The sequence below is a fragment of the Rutidosis leptorrhynchoides genome, chromosome 4 (genome assembly GCF_046630445.1).
Source record: "Rutidosis leptorrhynchoides isolate AG116_Rl617_1_P2 chromosome 4, CSIRO_AGI_Rlap_v1, whole genome shotgun sequence".
Classification (NCBI taxonomy): domain Eukaryota; kingdom Viridiplantae; phylum Streptophyta; class Magnoliopsida; order Asterales; family Asteraceae; genus Rutidosis; species Rutidosis leptorrhynchoides.
Window position 1 is genome coordinate 486,340,779 of NC_092336.1, and position 16,600 is coordinate 486,357,378.

The window sequence follows — 16,600 nt, forward strand, 5'->3', positions numbered from 1 at the left end:
TGGATCATGCCATAGCATACAAGTAAATACACTATATACATACGTGCATAATTATTCCGCTCACCTTAACACTTTAGGTGAAATGATGAATCAAGCTCGCAAACTACAAAATAACGTACCTATTACATTATGCACATATATCAATCATACGTTCAAGTTGGCGAACCAACTCACTCACCACCCCAGTGTCATTTTGACCTGTAGTGCAAATGTGACCCATTTGCACCATTAACTCTATCACTAGGTCGATATTATGCCAAAACCCTAACATTAATTCAATTATGGTCTTAATACACTTTTTACACAAGGTTATCGCATTTTCACACTCATTAGACAACTTAGGTCACCCAAGACTCATTTGACCCATTTCAAAGTCAACACACCCATTTGGGTCACCAACATACCCAAATAACACCCATTCATTTAATATCTAGGTGTGCTAGTAATTAACTATCCAATTAAGACTCAATAACCTCAATTATTACTTTGAAACCCTAGGTTAGTCATTCTTGAGTCCTCATGACTCAATCTTACCCAAAAACCCCAAATCACTAACAAATGGGTTTTATGTTCAACACTAACCCAAACCCTAACCCTTTAACCAATTTAAAGTAAGGAAGTCAAGATTAGGACTTACCACCACAATTAAAATGTAGCTAGGGAGTAGATGAACAACTTTAAAACTCGCGCTTTGACCTGAATCAACCTTCTTCCTCCTTGATTTGAGCTCTCTCATTCTAGAACTCTTTCTCTCTCTAAATTGATTTAGAAAAGATGAGGTAGTTGAAGATGGATTAAATGGCACCCCTAGAACTGATCTTGTGGTCTTAAAGTTGTCCAACAAGTGAAAAGACCAAACTACCCCTTAATGTAACTCAAAATAAGACAACTGGCCCGTCAGTTCATCTGGACGGCGTCCAGCAATCTGGATGACGTCCAGTCCTTCACATTTGGATGGCGTCCCACTCCTTTGGATGGCGTCCCAAACAATTGGAAAACAGGATCTTACATTTAGATTTCATATGTAGTGGTGCTTAAGTCGGGTAGGATCGAAATCCTATTTCGGACAAAACTTCGACTTATCATTGGACTCTGTAGTATATTCGGTTACCGACCGATTTCCATGATCGATGGCCATAAACTCTATTCTTTTGTTGATGCATTTTCTGTAAGTCCCTAGACATCTTGCATACGTTTGTGATTAGTACTTCAGTTTATGGGCTACCATGATCGCTCGTTATTATCCTATATGTGTCTATATGTGATTACAGGTACTGCAGGAATGCAAAAAGGATAATTGACTATATTAGACTCTATCACATGTACGAGTGAAGTCTCACTCTTACGGCTGACAAGCTCATATGCACGGTTGAGCTGAGCTGAGTCACAAATCTAATCTGAATATACATACACGAGTGAGTGATCACCCGCACGGCTGAGACAGATCACTCGTAGAAGTGACAGCTGACTCGCGCGATTGACTCAATAGCAGGGGTATTTAAGTGTTATGTTCTTCATTTTAGGTTAAGCCTCTCATTACACACACATCACTCAGATCTGGTAGCCTAATCCGATTCTCTCTCAACCCAAATCACTCATGAGGTGAATAATAGCTCTAGGCATTAATCTAATCACACAATCCTTGTTGGGGTTTGACTAATTTTGTAACGACCCTGGATTTTCCAACGTTTAATTAATAATTTTTATTATTAATGCTTGCGTTTTGATAAACGTGTTCTTATACGTGTTACTTGTTACCGTATTTAACTTTTCATGGCCTGACTTGTCTTTGTGACGCACGTACTTTTCGCGAATAATATTTTAGAATATTATTTACATTCATGATTAATTATTATTAGTCATTTTAATTAACTAAGGTTACTAGTTAATTACAAGGGCTTATTTATTTAATTTGTTACATACTTGGTCTTTTATTAATGGACTCATGATTAATGGACTTAGAAGCCCACCCTACTCTCTTAATGGATTAATTAGGATCCCATTTTGTTACAAGTATTTCATTTAGTCTTAAACTAGCTTAGTTGGTGAATGAAAGACTAGTTACAAGTATCATTACAACACTTTCCCATAACAACTTAACTTTATACCATTTTGAGCTAAATACATGCATGTAACTAGTGGACTTTTCCCTCTCCTCTTTTCTTCTAAAAACCTTCGGCCTAGGGTAGTGTAAGGAGGGATTCAAAATCTTTTTTTGATTACTTATTACATGTATTCATCTCACTTTTACACACACACAAACATACTTCTCCTTTTTCTCTCATTCTCTCTCAAATATTGTAAGTAACATGAGCTTTTCTCTCTTCTTTTTCTCTTCCAAAAACCAAAACATATACATATACATCATCATCATTTGCATGTTTTGATTACTTGTTCTTTGTTGTTGATTACTTACTTGTTGTTTATCTTTGTTAAAGATCAAGTTCTATAACTTGTATCTTCATCTAATCTTGGTTACTTTCCTCTTTTGTTGTAAAGAACCAAGAACAAAGAATCTAAACTTTCTAGTTTATGGTTCTACACTTAATGTTTTAAAAAGATTGAAAGTTCATGAGTTAAAATCATACTTGTATTCATGTTTGTAAACTTAAGGTTTACTTTCTTAAAGATCAAAGCCTTGGCTTGAATCTTTAAAGTATGAACAACCATGAACTTGTTACTTGTAGATTTAACTTATTTCTTCATTTTATGTACTTTAAAGTTGTGATGTTGTCAGTTTGGTCAAGTATTACTAGTTAATCTTGATCTCATATTTCTTGAAACTAAAAGTTAACTTTATAAGTTCAAGAACATAGAAGTATAACTTTCTAGTTATAACTTTATATAATTATGTTGGATCTAAGTTTATATAACTTATGGTCTACTTATTTTGTTATAAACAAGAGCTTACAAGCTTACATACACTTTACTAGTTGAAAATCTAAGTTTCATAACTTATGGTTTCATTAAAGTAAAGATTCAAGTGTTATGACTTAGGATTTAACTTAGTAACTTTAGATCTAGACTTTTGGGTCTTGGATCTTCAAGATCTAACTAAGAACTATGTTCTACAACTTAATATCTTGATTATTTAGTTTACTTTCAAGTTGGTAGCTTAATATTACTTTTAGAGTTCATGTATGTGTCGGATCTAAGATCTTGATGTAACTTTGGTTCATCAAACTACTTGCAATACTTAATTGAGTTGGACTACTTATCTTAGAGTTACACTTGTGTTATGATGTTCAAAACTTGGTAAAGATGATGCAAACACATCAACGATTTGTACACTTGAAGTTATATGCATCAAGGATGAGAACCGTGATGAGCATCGAGCACCAAGAACCTACTGGAACACTAAACCTACTGTTTTTCAGGTCTGATCATAATACCTGGGCTACTGTAAAGTTTATTTTCAGTTATCTCTGTTCGAGTAGATAATTTTTTGTTTAAGACTCGTCTTAATCCGAGTTACAGTTTAGGATCTATGGCCCTCCGAACGTCACTATGTCCTTTTAACGTTGTGCTGAAAATTCTGACCTACTCGCACTTAAACCGTCGCCACGGTCAAACAAAGATGAGTTTTGTTCTGGAATTTTTACCGCAATTAGAGGACTCATATACGGAGCCATGGCCACTGATCCCATCTTAATTGAGTTTGTATAGAGGCCATGGCGACTGATCGAAGTCAGCCTTTGTTTTAAACTCTTTTCTAGAATGAAACTTACTTTATACTTTTTGTTCGATGATGAATGATGATGATACTTAAGACCTAATTTACATACATTTAAACCTATTGGGATGATTTACTGACTTAGTAACTTTTGACTTAGGTTGAGGACCTTTTGGACAAACGTACTTGCTTACTTTTCCCGAGTCAACTTTACTACTACTTTTCCACTGTGAGTTATAGCATCCCTTTTTACTTTAACTATTTTGGAAACTGAGAATACATGCGCATTTTATGTTTTACATACTAGGCACGAGTACTTAAACTTTATATATGTGTGGGTTATACAACGGCATAAACTTTCCCCTTAGCTCGGTAACGTTTAGTCATCGCTCTTTCAACCGGTGAACGCGAATCTTAAATATGGATCCATAGAGTTTGACATCCCCACTCGGGCTAGTAGCGCTAGCATTTAACGGGTGTTAATACTTCGTAAACATACGCACTCGCCAAGTGTACTTTTAGGGGGTGATAAACGTTAAGTTAGTTACCAAGTTCCCACGGTTAAACATATACTTTATCATACTGTTTTGAAACGCTGTTTGCAGCACTGAAATCTCGTGGCCTACATTACATTACTGTTATACTTAAACTATAGCTCACCAACCTTTGTGTTGACGTTTTTAAGCATGTTTTTCTCAGGTGCTTAAGGTTTGCTTGCTTCCGCTGTACTAGTCATGCCTTGTAGACTTCCGCTGTGCTTACTAGAGTTGTCACCGCATGAAACGTTTTTATTTGCATTCAAACTATGTTAACTTTTGAAACAATGATTTGTAACAACCATTGGGTCACGTACTATTACTAATTGCTTCTGTTCATTGAAGCACACTTTTGTTGTAAGACAACTGACGTTGGTTAAGACATCACCTTTATTCATGAATGCAAACTTCTTTTGAAACCACATATAGTATTTGACCTTGTAATGATCCTGTTGTTGATGATTCGTACACGATGGTTTTGTATGGGGCATCACATTTGGTATCAGAGCATTGGTTGTAGGGAATTAGGTTGCATTAGTGAGTCAAGACCCGACCGAGTAGGATTCACTAATAGGACTAATCTACAACTTGCTAGTTTACTTGTTTCTGCGAAACTTACTGCATGCTGCTGCTTACTTTTACTGCTATATGCCGTATGCTACTACATAACTTCACTACTGCATGCTATTATCAGTTTTCGATTGCATGATACTTGTCGTTATTGCCATGCTACTTACCGCTATACATGATCTAGACTGTCGTAGTTACTTTGCCTAATACGTGCTTGCTTTATGACTTACTGACATGGAAAAAGTTATTTTTCCTTGTTCAGATGTCGGATATTCCACCTGTCATCATTTTGGATAGCGACACAGACTCATCAGCCACCTCACCGACCATTGTTGTCGATTCTCAGATGTCATCGTCGACACCCTCCAGTGACTCAGGCGCTTCGTCCTCCGGAGCTAGTAGCCATGCACCCAGCCCAGTGATTACCTCAGACGGAGCCGAGGACCCACCGGAGATTCCAGCTCCACTTGCCCCAGGACCTCCAGAGCCACAGCACCATCCCAGTGGTGCTGTGATTCCCGCGGAACTTGGGGAAGGTCCGGTCCGTAATGAGCATAACCATTGGTGCCGACGCCTTCCTGATGGACGTCTCGTGCTGATCGGACCCAACAGATACTGATAGATGATGGCCGCCCTAGGAGAGCCACCCGTGCAGCCACCCCAGTCGATTTAGACGACCCATCATCCGCCGATTCTTCATCCGACGACTCATCCTTTGATGACTCTAGTGACGAGGATTCAGATGAGGACCCTGATGATGCACCTGTAAAGCCACCCTCCACCTCGCCGAAGAAGCGGTACCGTTTCGATGGTACCGTCATTCCAGGGATTAATGGAGGTCGACCATCCGTTGACACTCATGGTCGGCGTCGTAGGATTACCGCCCGAAAGCGGCTTGTGCCGTATCCTACTGATCCCTTCATCCGTAAGCCTTACCGCTGTGCACCATCCACTTCTGGAGCCGGACCATCTGCACCACCAGCATCACCTGTACTGACTGCACCGCCTGCCCCACCATCTTCCTCTGTCGAGGAACTGACAAGGGAAGTGGAGATCCTCCGTGCTCGGGTCACTGAGCTCGAGGAGCAGATGTCTCACGTAATGGACATCCTACACCCACCATCACCTTAGGACTTTTGTAGTAGATTTCATTATGTAATCTCATTTGTAGTTTTATGTTTTACTTATGTATTGTACGAACCTATGCGGATGTATGCAACTTTTTATTAATGGATGGAACTTTGCGTTATTTAATTCTTGCATGGTGTTCAATTTACGTTACTGTATGATGATTTTGTGGTATTTGTACCTGGTTGCATTACTTAATAAACATGTGATGTGTTGATTCCATGTTGGTTACCATATGCTGTATTATTACTCTTTGAATACTAGATTTTGACTTAAGTCAAAAATTTTGTTTAGAACATCAATGGCCAACGGAAGATCAACACCCACCACAGCCCAAATCGAGGAAATGATCAATGAACGAGTCTCCGCAGCTTTAGCAGAAATGAACCCCCAAGCTCCACCGCCACCGGTTATCCAGTCCATTCGTAATGGGTGCACATACAAAGAGTTTCAAAGCTGCAAGCCCCACAACTTTAGTGGAACTGAGGGGCCAGTTGGTCTCACGAGGTGGTTTGAGAAATTAGAATCTGTGTTTCGAGTTAGTAACTGCTCAGAGGTGAACAAAACCAAGTTTGCTTCATGTACACTGTCTGACGGCGCACTAACTTGGTGGAACACATTGGCTCAATCAAAGGGTATTGATGAGGCATTTGCTACCCCATGGGAGGAATTCAAAGGGGCCCTGATTGAGGAATATTGCCCTAAGATAGAGATCTAGAAGATGGAGATTGAGTTTATACAGTTGAAGTTTGTGGGAAACGATCTTGATGGTTACAACCATAGATATCTGGAATTAGCCCTGATGTGTCCTACCATGGTTACCCCGGAGTTTAAGCGCATGGAAAGGTACTTGTGGGGACTTCCTAAGTCCATTAAGGGAAATGTTACCTCGTCTAAGCCACCCAATGTCCCGGAAGCAATGCGCATGGAGCATACCTTAATGAACCAAATCATCATCGATGAACCGGAAAAGGCAAAATTCGAAGCGGGTGGTAGTGATAAGCGAAAGTGGGATAACAACAAGGGTAGAGCCTATGATCAAAACCTGGTGAAGCGACATGAGGTTTTCAAAGGAAACAACAACGGTGGGAACCCCAACCAGAACACTGGCTCAAACCCCAACTACAAGGGTACTCTACCACAGTGCAAGAGGTGCTACAAGCACCATACCGGGTACTGTAACGTTGTTTGTGAAAAATTCAAAAAGACCGGGCATATTGGCAGGGACTGCAAGATCACCACAATGACTGGGAAGCCGAACCCCAATGGACCGAGAAAGTGTTATGAATGCGGACAGACGGGCTACTTCAGAAATGAGTGTCCCAACAAGCGAAAGGATGGCGGACCACCGCGTGGATGAGCTTTCAATGTAAATGCAAGGGATGCTCGTGAGAACCCCGACTTGGTGATAGGTATATTCACTATCAACAATCTATTAGCTTCTGTCCTATTTGATACTGGTGCCGATAGAAGTTATGTATGTAGACACTTTTGCGATAAGATAAATTGGTCGTTAGTTCCTTTAAAAGAGAGTATGCTTGTAGAGGTAGCCAATGGAAAACTTGAAAAAGTTGACCATATTAGCCGAGGAGCCATTATCAACATAGCTGGTGTGGATTTTGAGATTGACTTGATACCCATTAAGTTGGGAAACTTTGATGTTATTGTCGGTATGGACTGGTTGGCCAAGATAAGGGCCGACATTATCTATGGAGATAAAGCTCTTCGTATACCACACAGAAATGGTGAGCCGCTGATTATTTATGGAGAGAGATGTAGCTCGAAACTGAATCTTATTAGTTGCGTGAAAGCGCAAAAGATTATGAAGAAGGGGCGTCTTGCTGTTCTAGCACACTAATAGTGCTCCAAATGAACATATATTTAGTAGCAATATCCTCCCAATATGTAAATTATTTAGTTGTAATTGTCCTATTTTAAGTTGTAATCGTTTATATTAAATAAGTGCGAAGACAAAAGGCGAAAACGAAGATTTGAAGACGCAAACGTCCAAAAAGCTCAAATGTACAAGATACAATCTAAGTGGTTTAAATTATTGATGAAGAACGTCTAAAAAAGACAAGAGTACAAGTTACAAAACGCAAAGTACAAGATATTAAATTGTACGCAAGGACGTTCGAAAATCCGGAATCGGGACATGAGTCAACTATCAATGCCCGACGCAACGGACTAAAAATTACAAGTCTACTATGCACAAGAATATAATATAATATATGAATAATTATATTAATTATTTATATTTTATATTTATATATAAATTATGTCGACAAGCAAGGTTCCAAAATTATGTGAGCTGGATTTTCAAACTCCACGACTCGCGGAGTTTGCAGGCTTAAAACTCCACGACTCGCGGAGCTGTCAGAAATCAAAATACCTATAAAAGGCCATGCATTCTGCCGAGTAAAAATATAATAAATAATAATAATAATACTCTGTAATAAATAAATAAATAAATATATATATAATATATATAGTATAGGGTAGTTTTATATTAGATTAGTTCGGGTTATGTAAAGGTTATTTAACGGGTTTTTGATGTCGAAATTTTGTCCGTGTAACACTACGCGATAAATACTCAATGTAAGTTATGTTCTCCTTTTTAAATTAATGTCTCGTACTTAAGTTATTATTATGCTTATTTAATACCAAAGTAATCATGATGTTGGGCTAAAAATATTAAAATTGGGTAATTGGGCTTTGTACCATAATTGGGGTTTGGATAAAAGAACGACACTTGTGGAAATTAGACTATGGGCTATTAATGGGTTTTATATTAACTAAACAATACCTTGTTAATTTAATATACAAACTTATAATTTGACGTATTTATATATAACCACATACGCTTGACTGGGTACGGTGGGCGGGATATCTATAAATACCAATAATTATTCATTTTACCGGACACGGAACTGGATTAATAGTTAATAGACTTGTTGAAACAGGGGTGAATTACATTCAAGGGTAATTGGTGTAATTGTTAACAAAGTAGTAAAACCTTGGTTTACACGCAGTCGATAACCTGGTGTATTCATTAAACAAAGAATTAAAACCTTGTTACAATTCGAATCCCCAATTAGTTGGAATATTTGACTTCGGGAATAAGAATAATTTGATGAAGGCTTTCGCTCTTTATATTTATGACTGATGGACTATTATGGATAAATCCGTATGGACTTATTAAATAATCCAGGACAAAGGACAATTAACCCATGGGCATAAAACTAAAATCAACACGTCAAACATCATGGTTACGGAAGTTTAAATAAGCATAATATATTTTATTTCATTTTTCCTCGTACTTTTATTTATTGTCATTTTAATTATTGTGACGACCCGGAAATTTTCGACTAAATTTAAACTTTATCTTTATATTATTTTGACACGATAAGCAATGTTTGTTAAGTTAAACCTCAAGGATTTTAAACTATGTTTATACATTCATTTAAACCTCGACCAAATTCCAATGATTCACGAACCATTAAATGAACATATATGAATATGTATGTATATGTGTATATGTTATAAATTGAAAATGTCAACAAAGTATTTAAATGTATAATGCTTTATATGAACGTATTTGTTTCAATATGATTATCGACGAAATTAAAAAAATATATATTAAATGATTGAATTATCAGAAACATTGAATTATGATTACAAGTCTCTGTTGAGAGGTCCACTATGATTTGAGAAAATCTATTCCTCTTAACGATATTCGAAATAATTTGTAAAGCTATTTATAAATAAAAATAAAAAGTGTCATTTACGAAAGTTAGACAAAAGCTAGTAGAAAATTGGTTTCCATAATATTCTATTAATCTATTTTCAAACGTACAAAAACATTTTCAGTTTAAAAAGAACTTTATTATTAAAACGTATATAACTTTTATAAATATCTAGAATCACTTTTGATAACTCATTACTTAACCAGTATAATAAATATAACGATATTTATATTTTATTTCATTAAATATATATAACGATTTAAATTAATAATATATATATTTATATGCGTATTATACATACATAGTTTTTATACTTTTACTATACTTTAACTTTACCTTTACTTTACTTTTACTTTACTTTAACTTTAATAATTCATACTTTAATATTCACTTTAATAATTCATACTTTAATAATTCACTTTAATAATTCATACTTTAATAATTCACTTTAATAATTCATACTTTAATAATTCACTTTAATAATTCATACTTTAATAATTCACTTTAATAATTCATACTTTAATAATTCACTTTAATAATTCAAAAATCTATTATAAATAGAATTCAATAGGTTTCATTATTTCATAGAAATTTAAAAATATATTTCTCTAAACTCTCTCAATCGATTTACACACACATATATATATATATATATATATATATATATATATATATATATATATATATATATATATATATTTGCTCTATATTATTTCAAGATATTATTAGTATACATAAAATATTACGACGGAGTGATGTCCGAGTGATTTCAAAATAGTTTTTTTGAATGAGTCGAAGCTAAGGAAATTATGGGTTATAGCTATGGAGGTGATGGGTATGGTTCATGGGTATGCTCGTGAGGTCAATCTAGTGTTTATCATCTCCGTTGCGTCTACGTACTTTCCTGCAATATTGAATCTCAATATTGATACGTGAGCACTCATAACTTAACTTTATATATCAATAGTGTATCCCTGACTAGTGCTCGAGTATATAGGATTATGCATGCTTGTACATTCGATTTTGTCCTTAGATAGGTTTGTTGAATCCTGAATTAGATACATATGCTACTGAGATAGGGTATATGATATGCATGTCATTGGAAAGCTAGTGAAAAATTAAGAACTTTTCATTTAGATATCGAATGGTTTCGATGAACGGATTAGAAGTTATAGTCAACTGAATTTTAGTATTATTGTTAAAATGATTATTATTACTATCGTCGTTATTATTTTAATAAAAATATCATTGTTATTATAAAATATCATTATTACTATTATGTTAGTATTATCATTTTATCATAATACCATTTTTAGTAAATATAAATATTGTTATAGAATAATAATAATAATTATTACAAAATAATACAACTTTTACTTATTATGATCAATATTATTTTATCAAATAAATAGGGGATACAAAGATATTTTTCACCACGCGTAATATAATTACATTAATAATACTTACCACTATAGTTTTACGATATTAAGTGAACTTTATAAATTTTACTACTTAAGATATATAAAAGTATATTTTATTATATATAAACGTTAATATAAATTTTTATTAATAAATGACTTTTATTATTATAAAATCTAATAAATATATTTAAATATATAAAACGACTATAGTTAAGTTATATAATAAACACGTATAAATTTTAGAAGTCATTTTAGGTCAAGTTGACTTTTGTTGACTTTTGCATATTAGTCTCGAGCATTAGGATTGTGGTACACTATGACTTGACCAAAAATTGTTAGACAAATATTGACCAACATATAAATATATATAATTAATATAGGTTCGTGAATCCGAGGCCAACCTTGCACTTGTTAAATGACGTTATATGTATTTTTACTACGAAATACAGTATGGTGAGTTTCATTTGCTCCCTTTTTAATTGCTTTTGCAATATATATTTTTGGGCTGAGAATACATGCGCTGTTTTATAAATGTTTTACGAAATAGGCACAAGTACTAAAACAAATTCTATGTGGGTTTTAACCAGAAATATACCCTTAGCTTGGTAACATTAAACTACTTGTCTATGTACGATAGGCGCGAATCCTAAAGATAGATCTATTGGGCCTGACAAACCCCATCCTGGCTATGGGATGCTTTAGTACTTCGAAGTTATATTAAACACACCTGGTCTGGTGTACTTCAGAGGGTAAAACATGAACGTTAAGGCTTGTTACCGGGTGCCTACAACTTATAGAATACATTTATACACTTGCGAGTGTACATATATTTATAAAAGAAAATCTTGTGGTCTATTAATATATTGAAATGATTGTTATGATAAACCTATGAACTCACCAACCTTTTGGTTGACACTTTAAAGCATGTTTATTCTCAGGTATTAAAGAAATCTTCCGCTGTGCATTAGCTCATTTTAAGGATATTACTTGGAGTCATTCGTGGCATATTTTGAAAGACGTTGCATTCGAGTCATTGAGTTCATCAAGATTATTATTATGTCAATTATAGTTGGATGTATTATCAAATGGTGTGCATGCCGTCAACTTTCGTTGTAAAGAAAGTTTGTCGTTTAAAAACGAATGCAATGTTTGTAAAATGTATCATATAGAGGTCAAATACCCCGCGATGTAATCAACTATTGTGAATCGTTTATAATATATATGAACGGGTCCTTTCAATTATTGTTATTTATTTTATATTGTTATTTAAATATCGTCATTTACTATACGCTTCGCTTAAAATATAAATCGACAAACCGGTCATTAAACGGTAAACCCCCTTTTATATATTATTATATATAATTATATATATTTTGTACAAATATAGTTGTTTAAAAATATAGTGTGCAATAAGCCCGCTCCCTGTGGAATGAACCGGACTTACTAAAAACTATACTACTCTACGATTAGGTACACTGCCTATAGTGTTGTAGCAAGGTTTAGGTATATCCCATTTGTAAATAAATAATTAAAACTTGTGTAATTTGTAACGTATTTTGTAGTAAAATATAGTACTATCACGTACCCCCATGCTACCACATCAAGTTTTTGGCGCCGCTGCCGGGAACTCGGCGAAACGCTATATTTTTAATTTATTTTTGTATAAATATATTTATATATATTTTTAGAAAAACAATATAAAATTTAAAAAAAAAACGTTTTTCAAACTCCACGTCTCGCGGAGTTTGCAGGCTTAAAACTCCACGACTCGCGGAGCCACCCTGACGCGCCTGCAGAAACCCTAAATTTGCATTTATTACGGAGTTTTAATTATTATTATTAATTATTTAGTATTTAGGGTTAATTAATTTATTATTTAGTTTAAGTTTTAATTAATTTGTAATAATTAATTTTAATTAGTTTTATTTAAATTGTAAAATTAATAGTTTTATAAAATAAATAATATAAAAATAATATTTTTATAAAAATTGTACTTTTTACAACTTTAAGTTTATTTTTATTTTTTGTTTATTTTTATTTGTTTTTAGCGTAATATTTATATTTTTCGCTCGTATTTAGTTTTAAGACATAGTTTTTGCCGTAGCTTATTTTTATTTCTAGATTTTTAGGCTTTGCCGTAAAATCCCTTAAGTGCTTTTTCTTTAGATTAAGATTTAGGCGCTTTAGAATTTTGCGACGCCGTTTTTAGATTTTAGTGCCTAATTAAGTTATTGCCGTTTTGGATATAGAATTCCTTTAAGCTTTAATACCTTAGGCGTAACTTTTTAGATTTAATTTTTAGACTTTTAAGTTACGACGCGCTATTTTCTTATTTTTATTTTTCGACGTTTTTCGACGCGCACTCTTTTTCTTTCTTATTTCTCGACACGCTAGTTTTTAGGACTTAGAAATTTTCTCTATTTGTTCTCTAAAATTTCAAAACGAAAAATTATTTTAAGCGGTTAAATTGATAGACATCCAAATTTTCTGCTTCGTAGTAATAGTTGGATTTGTTAGTGGCTGAGTTGTGAGCTTCCGATTTAAAGGGTTCTGGCTCCCTGCAGCATCTATTGGCTATTCGAAACGTGGGCAAAAGCAGAAAAGTCTATTAATTGGACAACTTATATAAGTTTTTCTATTTTTATAACTAATAGGATAATTAAAATTTGGTAATAAGCGCATTATGAAAAGTCTCGAAGATATTTTGGAAACTCTTTATGAAATACAAAATCAATACTCTCAACCGAGTGTTGATGACAATTCGATCAGTCAATCTTGGATCACGAACGACGAAACAATAACTGGTTGTGAAATCTGTGGAGATTATCACTCAACATGGGAATGTTACTATTACGTTCCTATGGAAAATTACGCACCTACGGAACCTGAATGGAATGATTACGAAGAATACAATTTAAATTGGGATTATTCCCAAGAATATTTCCAAACTCAACAACCAGTAGACGAGGAAAATTACGTGTCTGAAAATTTATTAGACAATATGAAAATCAAACTCGAAGAACTCAATGCTCAGAATGAACAAATGAGAGAGTTTGTAAACCGGCAAGCTGAAACTCTATCAGACTACACACCTGTTGATCTGAGGAGTATTGTGCAAGAAAATCTCATATCATCGAATTTTGATGAATTCGAGAGCTCCGAAATCACCAACTATCCCGATGATACTTTTTATTCAGTCTTACCAATTTCACAACATATCGACACATTAACCTCTACCGACGAAATCATCGATCCATCTATGGATGAAGAAGAAATAAGGAAGACAAATTTGTACTCTTGGGAAAACGATAACGTTGAAAATTTTACCCCCAATACCAAAGTGGTGGGACCGATAAGTACCGTTAATGAAGAAGAATCTACTTTGATCCCGAAATTCACCATTCCACAATCTTCCAACCCAATATTCTCAATAGATGAGTCATCTATCGAAGATGAACTACGAGCTATAATAGATAATGACACCTCAGATTTTACCCAATTGGGTAATAGAGGTGAAACCTTTAATCCCGAGAATAAAAGGAAGGAAATGTTAGGAATTGTCCACCCTATAATATGTATGTCGGTGTATATCGATCCATTTGACCAAGAACCAGAAAAGAGACATATCCATTTACTAAAAGCTACACTAAAAAAAGAATTAAGTAGTGACGATCGGGTGAGTCTAAACTTTAAACCCATTGATATATTATACACCACCCGAGATGTAAATAACTAGCTCACTATTCTAATTCGTGGAACTTATTCTACCGACTTCACATGTCGTCAGCTAAGTATGGGGAAGTCTAACCCCACTTAACGTTAAATTAGGGGTTCGGGTTAGTGCATAACTCGTTAATAAAAATGCATGATTAGGGTAAAAGACGCTTTTTCAAATATTAGTAAACAGTTCAAAAAAGCAGCCGTTTTTGAAAAAAAGCATGTGTGATAAAACAAGAAGGAATGAACGATGAGGCGCGCCATCTATCATTTGACGAGCTTTGTAATTACAAACTGGGTATTTTCAATCACTTTTCTACACTAATCACCCTCATGAATTTATAATTAGAGTCTGATTTCATGCAAATGAGGGCATTGCATGATCTCAAGTGTGGGGAAGGGTTATAAATTCTCTCGGGTTTACACTTGGTTTTATTTGCCAAATTTTGTGAAAATTTGAAAAATTTTCAACTAAATGAATTCAAAATCATGTTTATACATATTTATGAACGATGAAAACTAGGTGTTAATACCGAAATTATCATTACCTCAGAAAGGACATAAATTGAGAAACACCCTAAAACGCTTGAATTCATTTAAAATGGAATAAAGGAGAATAAAAAGGCAAAGAAAGAAACTAAGTGTGGGGAGAATGTACCTAGTTATTCAATTAAAAACTATCTAGCACATGTTTCTGTAAAGTTTATTGCAGGTGCTTTTGTTTTGGACTAAATTAACTATTTTACCCGATGAAAGAAAAGAAAAGATGGATCTACACGTTGAATCAATTCCATCATTAAAAGGAAGTAAAGTCTTCCGAAAAAGACACGCGCTTCTTGATTTAGGTCAAGAAGTTGTCGTCCAGACCAGCTGTAGGTTGACGAAAAATCTAGAAAAGTCATCTCTAAAATCAGCAGGAAATCCACGGACCTCAGCATCAAACAGGGTCGCCAAGTGGTCAGATTTATCCAAACCATGAGAAGGATTTATCTCGTACAATGGGGGGGCACCGTGCAAATTAGCTTGATAAGACTAATGAATCAGATCTCCAGAAAGGATAATCTCCTTAAAGATTAAAAATCAGCTTTTAAGCCTGATATTACTCAATCCTTGAGATTGACCTTAAAGATTGATAATTACAAACTCATGGAATTCAATGATATCTAAACTCGAGCTTGAACGAGAAAATATTTTGATCAAAATTAAAACCGATTTGTTTTCTGAAAACCTATTTTCAATGCGTTCATTACCATTGAACGTAAAATCCTAGGAATTCACCTAGAATTCATTAGGTCACCTGAACCAAATCGGGTGTCAACCGTAAGAACGGTGGTTGCATAGCATGGTCGGAGACAGGACCTTGTGCCAGACCGAAAAAATTATAGGATGATCTTACTATTGCTCCTACAATGGATAGTACTAGCATCCGACACGTTTATAGACCATAATCAAAAGCAAGTCACGGGACATTGCCTTAACAGTTGCTTGTTCATCGCTTTCCTTTACAACCGGACGGTAGTTTACCGAAAGGTAATATACGGGACAAGTAAACTGGACGTGTTGCTTTCCTACAAGGTTAGCAAGTGGGTGACACAAAACCATAAGTTTTGAGCTAAAATTTTCAAATCTGAAACCCACAAAACCCACAAAAATATTTTGCAACACCGGTGAAGGGTTATTTCGGAAAACTTATCTAGGGTAAAAGCTAGATTGACTTTTCAAAGATCAAATGTTTTCATAAAGATCCAATTTCCTTAAGGATCTACATTTTCATAGTCATGTGGGACTGTAAACCGCCTTTCAAATGTG